This window comes from Eumetopias jubatus, unplaced genomic scaffold, assembly GCF_037043125.1.
Source record: "Eumetopias jubatus isolate StellerSeaLion01/CBP00866 unplaced genomic scaffold, mEumJub1_p1.0 scaffold_4, whole genome shotgun sequence".
Classification (NCBI taxonomy): domain Eukaryota; kingdom Metazoa; phylum Chordata; class Mammalia; order Carnivora; family Otariidae; genus Eumetopias; species Eumetopias jubatus.
This window is the reverse complement of record NW_028274810.1, coordinates 5,867,905-5,882,228: the sequence shown is the minus strand read 5'-3', so window position 1 is coordinate 5,882,228 and position 14,324 is coordinate 5,867,905.

Sequence of the window (14,324 nt, the reverse complement as noted above, 5' to 3'; positions counted from 1 at the left end):
GTTCTTGAAACAACACTCATACTTCCACCTTTTACTTTTTCTTCTTAGACACACTAAAATTATAATTCCAGAGAGAGGACAGTGGTCTTCCTAGCTCACTGATGAGCTTTCAGAAGGCCAGAGTTTGTCTCTGTATGAGACTGCCCAACACTTAGACCTCAGGAACTCTGGAATCTGAGTGACTTTTGCTGCTAACTTGATCAGCATCATGCCATTTCCACACAGGCATTACCTTTGAGCTCCTGCCCTTTGATCCTTTGAGCAATAAAGGACTGTGTAATAATGGTGAACACTATGATCAGTACATGGAAGGTAGTCAACTGTTTCACAACGAATGGAAAAGGGGTATCAAGAAACATTGGTTTAGAACTTTAAAATTTATAAAGCTTATTCTTTGTCTTCCTGAAACCTGATGACACTGTGAAATGGTAAAAGTACAAGAATCTTGGAGCCTGTAAACATTGTACTAAAAGGAAAAAAAGTAAACAGAAGCCTTGAATATCATAGGAGTTGCCAGCAAATTCTTAAAACTTATTGAAGAAACCAAGTAATGCACATATCTAAACTTAAATCAAGCTGCAGATACAGGATGAGATTTTCCCCTAAAGGGTCAGAAGGTTGCAGAGATTTTACAAACGACATCAAAGGAAGCAATAGCTAGGGGCTTTAATCCATTTATTCTTAAACAATTATTGAGTGCCTAATTAGATGCCAGATACAAGTTAGGTAAGGCAGATGAGTAAAAAAAAAAAACAGTCTTAGCAACCTTTGCCCCGGGTCTACCCACAGACTATGGTGCTTAGAAGAGGTCTGCCAGTAAATACCAGCTCCTGTTTGAATTGAATGACTGCATAAATTAAAAAGGCATTTCTCAGGAGGTGAGGCTCTTGGCAGACAAAAGAATAGAAAGCCACTATATCTGGCCTGATATGCAGTCATATGCACTAGTACGGCCGAACTGGTGATTTTAAAAAATTGAAATGCTGGGCGCCTGGGTGGCTCAGTTGTTAAGCGTCTGCGTTCGGCTCAGGTCATGATCCCAGAGTCCTGGAGTCGAGCCCAGCATCGGGCTCCCTGCTCCGCGGGACGCCTGCTTCTCCCTCTCCCACTCCCCCTGCTTGTGGCTCTCTCTGTGTCTCTCTCTGTCAAATAAATAAATAAAATCTTAAAAAAAATAAAAATAAGGATCGAAACGCTTCCCTACAGATTTGTAAACAGCTGCGGCCCTGGGCTCCCGCCCTCATCTCCTACGCCGCAGCACCAGAATTCTTATAGCGCTCCCTCGGCAGGTCATCCAGATTAGGTCCTGATTGGTCAGTTTCCATGCCAGTCAGTTCGAAAGCTCCGCCTCCCAGGTGGCCATTGGCTACCTCCAGAGACTCCAGAACGGTCCCACCTTCCACCCTGGCCCGCACCCTGGCGCCCGCCCTTTGGCTGCTCTGCGATCTCCGGCGGGCCTGGAAAGCGTTCCTGCCCGCGTCTGTGCTGGTGGTTGTTTTGAGTTATCATCCCTGACTAAACCTTACAGTGCGAGCTCTGTGGAGGCAGGAATTTGTCTTTTTATCCTTGAATTCGTTCACGGACCTTAGCTGTGTCATTCCCACAGACGGTCCAGACATTGAAAGTAAAGATCTGGGGGGAGGAAGGTGGAGAAAAGAACAAAGTGTGCATTGTAAGTAAATGTGAAGGCCTCTATTTAAATAAGATTACGTTAGATAGCCTGCTTCAAATATGAAGCCTTAGCAAAGTTAGCCCCTGCCTTCTAGAAGCTACCTCATGAAATGACTTTTCATCACGTCTCTGTGGTTTCCCTACTTTGTCAGGAAAGCCAGGCAGACAGCAGGCCCAGGTGGTCCATCCCTTGGAGTTTGAGACTGGTGGGGTTGGGATTGGGGGGGGAGAGGGGAGGAGCGGAATGAGGATAGGTAGGGTAGTTTTGATAGCATCTAAAATATGTTATCCAATTTAAAAAAATTTTTAACAGATTTCTTCCTTCCCCTACCAGCCTCTAAATCAAATCCTTTCAGGTCAGAAAAAGTAGTCATGTGTTATTCCCCAGAGTCTAGTGTCCCATATCTGGAACCTAGCAAATGCTCAATTAATATTTATTGAATAAATGACCAAATGAATGGCATGCTCATAGATTGGGACAACACTGCATTGGTTATATATAGCACAATTCAGGGTTGGTACTCTACTAAGGGAAGACATATCTGTCAACCATTCCCTTCATTTATCCAATTAGTTATTTAAAAATATTTATTGTTGGGGCACCTGGGTGGCTCAGTTGGTTAAGTGTCTGCCTTCGGCTCAGATCATGATCCGCCCCCCCCCAGCGTGCTGGGATTGAGTCCCCCATTGGGCCCCCTGCTCAGTGAGGAGCCTGCTTCTCCCTCTCCCTCTGCCCCTCTGCCTGCTTGTGCTCTTTTCTCTCAAATAAATAAATAAATAAAATCATTTAAAAAATATTTACTGTTCAATCACTATGGGCTAGGAATAGCAGGTGCTGGTTTATACAAAAGTGAACAAAAGAAACATGAAGTTTGTTGGTAGAGGTTACATTCTACCTGGCTCAGTCTCTCTCCCGTTAGCCCCAACCCAGGTCTACCCCAATTGCTTCTCACCCCAATCTAGAATGATAAAAGCCTTGGGTGGTGATTTTTTTTTTTTAACCGTGAGTGTCCACCTAAATTGTCCCTCAGAACTGCAGCCCTACTCCCCTTCTGTGGAGTCCGAGTGGATTGAGGTTTCCCAACAGCCATTACAAGTTCCTGATTTTAGCTGCTGTTGTCTCAACTACTGCCACCGTTGCTTGGCTTCCCCCTCATATTCCTCCGGCTCCTTCTTTCCTGGACCCTATCTTTTCTACTCACACTGGTGTTCCAGAAATTAGTGAACAACTTTCTCACTGAGTGATTTTTCTTTACAATCATAAGGGTCAGATATTTCAGTTATTACGGGTCTTTGTTATCCTTCCTTGTTCAAAAAAAAAAGAAAGAAATTATTAGCCTGACTCATTCAGCCCTACCTCATTTCAGTGCCTCATTTCAGTGCCTGAAAACTGAATCCAATGCGACATTAAATGTAATGAAATGGGGCACAACAAATTGCTGTTAATCCTTTCTTGTGATGAATTCCCTGTCCTCCAAAGACACAATTTTTGTTAATCAGTCCCTTGTGATTGTCCTTTCCCTGCTCCTTAGCCCACCCTCTCATTCTGTTACTATCTGATGTGGGACCTTTTCTCCCCACTTTGTTTGGGAGTATGATCCTCTGGTTCTGGAAATCTGACAGTCAAACCCAAATTTCAATGTGCCTACCTCAGAGCCCTTAGGTGAATGAGAACCAAATCCCAGAAGCATTGTCCCTTTTTTATTCACTATTTATGCAGCACTATTATGGCAGCTTTGAACTGGGGCTTCAGGAGATCAAAACAACAATCCTTTCTTCCTCTTCTAAACTGAGATCAAACTAGGAAGTAGAGAAATAATACTACTACTTTTATTACTGGTCAAACTAAATGGGGAACACGGATTTAGATCTTTAATGACACAAAGGTCTTGCTAACATTCTACTCCAGAGGGGCGCCTGGGTGGCTCAGTTGGTTAAGCAACTGCCTTCGGCTCAGGTCATGGTCCCAGGGTCCTGGGATCGAGCCCCGCATCGTGCCCCGCATCGGGCCCCGCATCGTGCCCCGCATCGGGCCCCGCATCGGGCTCCGCATCGGGCTCCCTGCTCGGTGGGAAGCCTGCTTCTCCCTCTCGCACTCCCCCGCTTGTGTTCCCTCTCTCTCTGTCTCTCTCTCTGTGTCAATTAAATAAATAAAATCTTAAAAAAAAAAAAAATTCTACCGCAGAATGAGGCAGACTTACCCACCGAGCTAGGAAACAGCAGACCTTCCCCAAGGAGGCAGCAGGCACATGGCAGAGAACAAACCAGGATATACCTGCACTGAGACCAGAATTTTCTCAAAAATACTCACCTATCTTTGGATATGGCCCTACACCAAGAGGGACCTTGACCCTACAAGGCCCTACGATGATCTTAGCACCTTTGTTTCCTTCCAGTTAAGTGGCCGTGATGATCTCATAGACTTCTAGCTGTTGGCTTTCTACCAGCCTTTAGCTGGGGAGAGGTTGCATCACAATATGCTTTTGTGGAGGATGTGACTTTTGTAAATTTTGTATGATACACTGCCTTTCTTATTAGTGTCCTCATTGTGACTGTGTTCTACTTCTGTTTATGGCAAAGTATTGCTGCAAAAGTAAAATCTTTAGATTTTTATATTACTCTGGGAATAGGTTGTGTATTTATGTTGGCATCCATCATTTTTGTTGCCACAGATGGCAAAACCTCAGCTTAAATTACTGAATGTGTTTGGGTTTTGAACAAGTTTTACATTACTACTTGCTTTTCTTCAATATGCTCTATGAAAAAAGATGGAAAATGCTGCTGAGAAAACCTGAAAATACCAGTAATATAAAAAGCCCTAATTAAACCTCTAAAATGCTTTAAGACTCTGGTAAACAAACATTATGTATTAGGTGCTATCAGATGCTTTTATAAAATTTGTATAACTTTATTTTTTTAAAGATTTTATTTATTTGTCAGAGAAAGAGAGAGAGAGAGAGCATAAGCAGGGGGAGCGGCAGGCAGAGGGAGAAGCAGGCTCCCTGCTGAGCAAGGAGCCTGCACAGACTGACCCCAGGACCCTGGGATCATGACCTGAGCTGAAGGCAGAGGGCAGATGCTTAACGACTGAGCCACCCACATGTCCCTAAAATTTGTATAATTTTAAACCACTCTTTGGAAGAAGGAAAAAGTTCAAGAAGATAGTTTATATTATAGCCTGGATACAAATACCATTTACCACAAATTGCAACAGAAGCATTTTATGTTTTGTTTGTTTTTTTTTTAAGTTGATCTTTGTAACTGTTGTAACTTTGTAATTGAAATTTGTCTCAAATGGAATTTTATGGAGGTTTTGGGGTTTTGGGGGGAGGATGCTGGTGTGGAGACAAACTTTTATTTAACAAATTACAAATGAATAAGGGGATATTACTACTAATCCATAGAAATAAAAGGGATTATGAGGAAATACAATTAATAATTATATGACAACAAATTAGATAAACTAGAAGAAGTGAATAAATTCTGGGGCCCCTGGGTGGCTCAGTCGTTAAGTGTCTGCTTTGGCTCAGGTAGTGATCCCAGGGTCCTGGGATGAAGCCCCGCATCTGGCTCCCTGCTCAGCAGGAAGCCTGCTTCTCCCTCTCTCCCACTCTCCCCACTTGTGTTTCCTCTCTTGCTGTCTGTCAAATAAATAAATAAAAATCTTAAAAAAAAAAAGAAATGGACAAATTCTGAGAAAGACACAAGCTACCTGAATTGATTCAAGAAAAAATAGAAAACCTGACTAGACCTATAACAAGAGAATGAATTAATAACAATGGTAATAATAATGATAATGATAATATCTCCCACAAGGAGAAGTCCAGGTCTGGAGAGCCTAATTTGTGAATTCCAGAAAATGTTTAAAGAACACTAATGCTGGGATGCCTGGGTGGCTCAGTCAGCAGGGAGCCTGATCTCCCTCTGCCTGCCACTCCCCCTGCTTGTGTGCTCTTTCTCTCTCTGACAAATAAATATATAAAATCTTAAAAAAAAAAGAACACTAATGCTTTGCAAACGCTTCCAAAAAATGTAGAAGAGAACTGCTCCCAACTCATTCTATGAGACAAATATTACTCTGACACCAAAGCCAAATAAGGACTTCACAAGAAATGAAAGCTACAGACCAATATACCTTATAGTAGTGAACTTTTCCCAGCAACACATTAAAAGGATTATAAATCATGACCAAGTGGAATTTATCTGAAGAATGAAAGATTGCTTCACCCTATGAAAATCAATATATGTAATATACCATATTAATAGAATAAAAGACAAAACTCATATGATTATCTCAATGAATGCAGAAAAAGCATTCAAGAATATCTAACATTTTTTCCTGTTAAAAACAGTCAGGCAACTGGGATGCCTGGGTGGCTCAGTTGTTAAGCGTCTGCCTTGGGCTCAGGTCATGATCCCAGGGTCCTGGGATGGAGCCCCACATCAGGCTCCCTGCTCAGCAGGAAGCCTGCTTCTCTCTCTCCCACTCCCCCGGCCTGTGTTCCCTCTCTAGCTGTGTCTCTCTCTGTCAAATAAATAAATAAAATCTTAAAAAAAAAAAAAACCATCAGGTAACTAGGAATAGAAGAGAACTTCCTCAACCTGATAAATGACATCTATGAAAAACTCACAACTAACATTGTACTTAAAAGTGAAACACTGAAAGCTTTTCCTCTAAGATTGGAAACAGTACAAAGATGTTCACTCTCACCACTTCTACTCAACCTTATACTTGAAGTTCAAGCCAGGGCAATCAGGCAAGAAATAGAAATACAGGCACTGAAATCGGAAAGAAAGAAGTAACACTAAATCTATTTGCTGATGACTTGATCTTGTATATAGAAAATTCTAGGGGCGCCTGGGTGGCACAGTTGGTTAAGTGGCCTACTCTTGGTTTTGGCTCAGATTGTGATCTCAGGGTGCTAGGATTGAACCCCATGTCCGGCTCCACATTGAGCATGGAGTCTGCTTAAGACTCTCTCTCTCCCTCTCCCTTTGCTCCTCCCTGTTGCTCTCTCTCTCTCTCTCTAAAACAAATAAATAAATCTTTTGAAAAAAAAATTCTAAAGAATCCACAAAAAATAGAATAAGTGAATTTATCAAAGTTGTAGGATATAAGATCAATATGCAAAAATCAATTGTATTTCTATGCACTAAAAATGAACAATCCAAAAATAAAATTAGGAACACAATTCCATTTACAACAGCAGAAAAATAAATGAAATATTTAGGCAATTCTAACAAAAGGAGTGTAAGATTTATAGACTGAGAACTATAAAACATTGTTGAAAGAAATTAAAGAAAACCTAAATAAGTGGAAAGACATCCCATGTTCATGGATTGAAAGATTTAATGGGGTTAAAATAACAATAATTCCCAAATTACTGTTAAAATAACAATAATTCCATGTTCATTACAATCCATATCACAATCCCAGCTGGGTTTTGTTTGTTTGTTTTGTTTTTTTAGAGAGGGGCTATGGGCAGAGGGAGAGGGAGAGAGAGAATCTTAAGCAGGCTCCATGCCCAGTGCAGAGTCCAACATTAGATAATTGCAAAATATAATGAAAATAAGATACCATCATAAACCTATTAGAATGGCCATCTGCAAGCTAGAAATCCAGAAAAGCTGGTGGTATAGCTCCAGTCTGAGTCTGAAGGCCTAAGAACTACTATTTCCTATTCTATTTACCAAGTTAAATTATTAACCTGTTGTTATCTCACATAGTACACTAAAAATCATGTAATGAAATAAAATGTCAAGAGAAACACACTAAAATTATACAATATCAGAAGATACTTCAAATTTGGATATTAACCTTTTTTCATTACCAAGTTTCCAGGACAAAAATTAAGAGATTAAATCCCTCCCATTTATAAATTAGACCCCATAGAAAATCCAGAATCTTTAAAGCTCACAGAAATTATAATGTAAAAATGTTACTCTGACATTTTTTATTCTACTCAGTCTCAGCCAACAGAATTCTTTTTTAATTTTTTAAAGTTTATTTATGTATTTAAGTAATCTCTACACCCAACATGGGGCTTGAACTCATGACCCTGAGATCAAGAGTTCCATACTCTTCCGACTGAGTCAGCCAGGTACCCCCAGAATTCTCTTTTTTAATTTTTATTTATTTTAATTTGCTTTATTATTTCTTAATTTATTTAATTCCAGTATACTTAACATACAGTGTTATATTTGTTTCAGTTGTACAATATAGTGATTCAACAATTGTACACATTACTCAGTGCTCATCATGATAAGGGTACTCTTAGTCCCTTTCACCTATTTCATATCCCCCACCCACCTCCCCTCTGCCAACCATCAGTCTGTTCTCTATATTTAAGGCTGTTTTATATTTAAGTCTGACATTTTTCTATGTCTCTTTTTTTCTGTTTGTTTTGTTTCTTTTTCTTTTTTTAAGATATTTTTAAAGATTTATTTATTTGAGAGAGAGTGAGCTCACGAGTGGGGGGAGGGGCAGAGGGAGAGACTCTCAAGCAGACTCCCTGCTGAGCATGAGCCCGAAATGGGGCTTTATCCCATGACCCATGAGATCATGACCTGAGCCAAAACCAACAGTCGTATGCTCAACCGACTGAGCCACCCAGGGGCCCTGTGTTTGTTTTGTTTCTTAAATTCCATATATGAGTGAAATTATATGGTATTTGCCTTTCTCTAACTGACTTATATCACTTAACATTATATGCTATCCATCCATGTTGTTGTAAAAGGCAAGATGTCATTCTTTTTTATGGCTGAGTAATGTTCCATGGTGTGTGTGTATATATATACCACATCTTCTTTATCCATTCATCTATCGATGGACACTTGGGTTGCTTCCATATTTTGTCAGCCAGCAGAATTCTTTTTTTTTAAGATTTTATTTATTTATTGGACAGAGAGAGAGAGAGTGAGCATAAGCAGGGGGAGTGGCAGGCAGAGGCAGAGGGAGAAGCAGGCTCCCAGCAGAGCAGGAGGAGCCTGATGTGGGACTCCATCCCAGACCCTGGGATCATGACCTGAGCCGAAGGCAGTCGCTTAACCAACTGAGCCACCCAGGTGCCCGGCCAGCAGAATTCTTAATCAGGTGCCTGGGTAGCATCAGGATTCTTTCATCGGTTATAGCTTCAGCTGTTTTTACTAGATATTTTCTGTAGTATCATTAGGTTGGATTGATTCAGTCAAAATTTCTGATGTCTCTCACTTTCAAACAACACAAAATGTAATAGGACACTTAATATTAACAAAGCCAAAAAATTTTTTTAAGTCAATTCCAAGGCCATAGAGCTACCCAAACAAAATTATATCAGAACCCAGTTTAATTCTTGGGATAACTCAGAACCACATAGCTGTTTCTAAACATCATAGCAGAAATTCAATGTTGGGTAGAGAAAGAAGAGAAAACCTTTTCAGTTTAAGCCTCCCTGGCTTACCAATCATTTTATGCCAGTTCTCTGAACCTGTGACTTATTAGTGTAGTTTCAGTTGTTTATGGTACTGTGTTTAATATGTGGTGGGTGGAGGTGGAAATCCCCTTTAGAAATCATTTCCTCTTTTGGAGTAGGACACTTGAGATCTTCCTGCCTTGTTATACAAAATTTAGAAATTTACAGGTTGGCAGTCTCAGTTTAGTTACTAACTACGGTTTAATGAGCTTATTGATTTTCCACCAACAAATCAAACCTATTCATTTTCATTTCCCCCTTTCAACTCCTTCTTTTTCTGGCACGCAAGGGCTGATTTGAGTATAAACTCTGTTTAGTGACATAATTTCCATCCTTTCTTGTGTGTGTTTCTTTTCAGCCCCTGCACAATGACTCCCGCCACTGTATGAAAGCTATGGAGTTGATTAGGTCTATGAGAACTGCCTCCTGGTCAATATTTTCCCCTTCATTTCAATGGCAGAATTGACTTCATCAAATTTCTAAATTGCAACTGCTTCTATTATTTCTGAGATATATTGGTGATTTATTCTACTTGCTGTTTGCTAACCTTCTGGAACCTGACAAGTCAGTGTCTTTCATCAGTTTTAGAAAGTTCTTGGTCTTTATCTCCTCAAGTATTGCTTCTAGCCCATTCTCTGTCTCGTCTCTCTGAAGGACTACAATTACACATATATTATACCTTTTGACTGTATTCCAAATGCCTACTATGCTCTGCTCTTCCCCCCACACACTTTTTCTGTCCTTCATTTTGGAAATTTTTATTGACCTATCTTCCACTTCATGGATGCCGATTTCTGCTGCATTCAAACTGCTGTTGAACACACCAGTGGGTCTTACTTCCAGTTATTGTATTTTTATATTTAGAATGTCCATCTAGGGGCCCCTGGGTGGCTCAGTCAGTTGGGCGTCTGCCTTTGGCTCGGGTTGTGATCTCAGAGTCCTGGGATCAAGTGCTGCATCAGGCTCCCTGCTCAGTGGGGAGTCTGCTTCTCCCTCACCCTCTCCCCTCTGCTCGTGCTCCCACGTGCTCTCTCACCCTCTCTCAAATAAATAAATAAAATCTTTAAAAAAACAACTTTTCTCCTCATGTTTAGTCATTTGGATTTGGATTTAGCATGCCTCTTAATTTTATATAAGATCTTTGACATTGTGGAGGAAAAAACTGTAGAGGTTGCGAATGATGTTATCTACCTCCATAGAGTTAAGTTTTGTTCTGGTAGGCATAAAGAATACCAATGGATCACTTTGATTCTGTAAAGACTTGGCTTTAAGCTTTGTTAGATCTATTCTTATTTCAGTACTTAAGTATTGCCCTTACTCTAAAAATGCAACATTTTTGGGTGCCTGGGTGGCTCAGTTGGTTAAGCGACTGCCTTCGGCTCAGGTCATGATCCTGGATTCCAGGGATCGAGTCCCGCATCGGGCTCCCTGCTGAGCAGGGAGTCTGCTTCTCCTTCTGACCCTCCCCCCCTCATGCTCTATCTCATTCTCTCTCTCAAATAAATACATAAAATATTTAAAAAAATAATTAAAAAAATAAATAAAAGTGCAACATTCTTGAGTCTCAACTGAAAGCCCTGGATGTCTCTTTACCTTGGAGAGGTTTGAAGTCCAAGTTGTATTAGTGTTACAGGATTTTTTTCTCTGTGTTGGTGCCCGCAGTTCTTGGTCATGCAGTTTCAAAGAATGAAGTAGTAGACTGGACAGAGTGGTGGGCAGGAAAGGAAGGTTTATTGAGGGATAGCAAAATAATAGTACAAAGCTCCCAACAACGAGAGGCTTGCCACTGGAGTTTCTAAATACAGGTGTTTTTATGGGCTTGTTGGTGGGCTGTTTTATTTATTTATTTTTATTATGTTATGTTAATCACCATACATTACATCATTAGTTTTGGATGTAGTATTCCATGATTCATTGTTTGTGTATAACACCCAGTGCTCCATGCAGAACGTGCCCTCTTTAATACCCATTACCAGGCTAACCCATCCTCCCAGCCCCCTCCCCTCTAGAACCCTCAGTTTGTTTTTCAGAGTCCATCGTCTCTCATGGTTCATCTCCCCCTCGGATTCCCCCCCTCCTTCATTCTTCTCCTCCTGCTATCTTCTTCTTCTTTTCTTTTTTTTTTAAACATATAATGTATTATTTGTTTCAGAGGTACAGATCTGTGACTCAGCAGTCTTGCACAATTCACAGCGCTCACCATAGCACATACCCTCCCCAATGTCTATCACCCAGCCGCCCCATCCCTCCCACCCCCCCACTCCAGCAAGTGGTTAAGCGTCTGCTGCCAAACAGCAACCCTCAGTTTGTTTTCTGAGATTAAGAATTCCTCCTATCAGTGAGGTCATATGATACATGTCTTTCTCTGATTGACTTATTTCGCTCAGCATAACACTCTCCAGTTCCATCCATGTCATTGCAAATGGCAAGATTTCATTCCTTTTGATGGCTGCATAATATTCCATTGTATATATATACCACATCTTCTTTATCCATTCATCTGTGGATAGACATCTTGGCTCTTTCCACAGTTTGGCCATTGTGGATATTGCTGCTATAAACATCTGGTGGGCTGTTTTAATATGATTAACCCTCCATGCGCCTGCCATCCAGTCAGGTTTTTGTCATCTATCTATCACATGGGAAAGGGTGGAGGGCTCCTTCCAGGGTGGTGTAAAATCCTTTAAGGGTGATTTCCTCTTAGGGTGGGGGCCCCTTGTCCCTGCCTGTCTGCCTTCCAACTATCCTTCATCATTAGGTGCTGAAATCTCTACTTAGCTCATTAGCCTCTAAACTGCTGTTTTCTGGTGTGTGTATGTGTTTAATCTTGCTTTGTGCATGTTGGGCTTTACAACTGGACACTACCCTGAGGAGAATTTGCACTAGATTTTTTGTAAAGATTTTCTTTATTTATTTGTCAGAGACAGAGAGAGAGCACAAGCAGGGGGAGAGGCAGACAAAGGGAGCCCAATGCGGGGCTTGATTCCAGGACCCTGGGATCATGACCTGAGCCACAGGCAGACGCTTAACCAACTGAGCCACTCAGGTGTCCTTGCACTAGATTATTGAACTACATCTCTGCCATTCTTCTTCCTCTGGGAGTTCTCCCTCAAGTCCCAGCCACTTTAGCAGCTCTGAACTTTGACCTTTGACTCTTCTGCCCAGTAATACTGCCAGCTTTTACTTGGACTTTATTTTTTAGCACTTGATTGGAAAATTCCCTCAGGAGAAAAATTTCAGGGTGAATATGGAGCCCACTTGTTCTTCTCCTCTTTCAGGATCATAGATTCAAGTCCTGACTGCTTTGGTTACTCTTCCTTTTCTTCAAAGAGTTGTTTTGATGTTTTTCTATATTTATAAACACTTATATATTCTATCCTATCCTACCCTGCACCCAAAGGGGAAGTTAGTCTGATGTATGCTCTTTCATCCTAGATGGAACTGGAAGCTTCAGCACTTCTTACCTCTTGAGTTTGCAGTAATTTCACTGACCTATTTATTTGCCTGAACCAATGAAGATGGCATATTCTCTTTAAATTAAGGAACCTTAATTTAAGGTGGCTCAGTTGGTTAAGCGTCTGCCTTCGGCTCAGGTCATGATCCCAACGTCCTTGGGATCAAGTCCCGTGTCAGGCTCCCTGCTTATTGGGGAGCCTGCTTCTCCCTCTCCCACTCCCCCTGCTTGTGTGCTCTCTCTGTCTTTGTCAAATAAATAAATAAAATCTTAAAAAAAATAAATTAAGGAACCTCATTCCTTTTATTTTGTATATTAGATCGAATCTCCTATCGGTCTGTGGGCAAAGCCAAAGTCAGACTGCGAAGACACCAGCTTCAGCTAAGTAATAGGATAGGAAGCCTGACTGCAGAGAATGATGTGGTAAAGAATGAATGGAGGAGCACCTGGGTGGCTTGGTCAGTTAAGCATCTGCCTTAGGCTCAGGTCCTGATCCCAGGGTCTTGGGATGGAGCCCTGTTCCCCCCCACCCCCGCCTTGGGCTGCCGGCTCAGTGGGGAAGCCTGCTTCTCCCTCTCTCTCTCTGACCTTCCCCATGCTTGTGCTCTCTCGCACTCTCTCTCTCTCTCTCAAATAAATAAATAAAATCTTTAAAAAAAATGAATGGAAGTCAGGAAGTATAGCTATCAAATGCATACAGTGTGTTCAAGCAAGTTGGTTAATGAAGGGAAGCCAGAAATATGGTAGTTAGAGGTGGGAGGACCTTATTTTCGAGATGAGGAGACTTGAGCATGTTTATAAGAGTGGGGGTAGACCAGCGGGTGCCGGGGTGGCTCAGTTGGTTAAGTGCCTGCCTTAGGCTCAGGTCATGATCCCAGGGTCCTGGGATTGAGCCCCGCATCTGGCTCCCTCCTCAGTGGAGAGCCTGCTTCTCCCTCTCCCTCCAGCCCCTCCCCACTGCTCATGCTCTCTCGCTCTCACTCTTGCTCTCTTTCTCTCTCTAATAAATAAATAAAATCTTTAAAAAAAGGGGGGGTGGACCTAAAGGAGAAGGTGAGGCCAAAGATATAAAGACAACGAAAGATAATTAAGAGATAATTAAGAATTCTAGAAGAGATGGGAGTGGTAGGGTAAATTGCCCAGGTAAAATATATTGGGGGGGGAAACAGAGGTAAAGATACAGATTAAGGTTTGAAAGAGAGAATGAGATACCTGATAGTGTCATTTTCTGGAGACATTTGGAATCATGATAAGAGGGAGCACTTAAGATAAACAGTAAAGAAGTAGAATTAAAGACTGGATGAGGTGAATGGGTGAGAGAGATTAAGTCTCTGACCACTCCCAAGTTTGGGGCTTGGGCAACTGGGTGGATAATAGTGTTGGGTTAAAAAAAAAAAAAAAAAAAAGCAGAGGCCTGAACAGCAGACTTGGGAGGAAAAGGTGTTAAGGTAAGTTTCTTTGTTTACACTGAATCCATCATTAGTCCATATTGACTTTTTTTTTTAAGATTTCATTTATTTATTTGAGAGAGAGAGAATGAGAGATAGAGAGCACGAGAGGGAAGAGGGTCAGAGGGAGAAGCAGACTCCCTGCTGAGCAGGGAGCCCGATGCGGGACTCGATCCCAGGACTCCAGGATCAGGACCTGAGCCGAAGGCAGTCGCTTAACCAACTGAGCCACCCAGGCGCCCTCCATATTGACTTTTGTCCATAAACTTTGGTGCCCATAGTGCCTACTACAAAGATGAA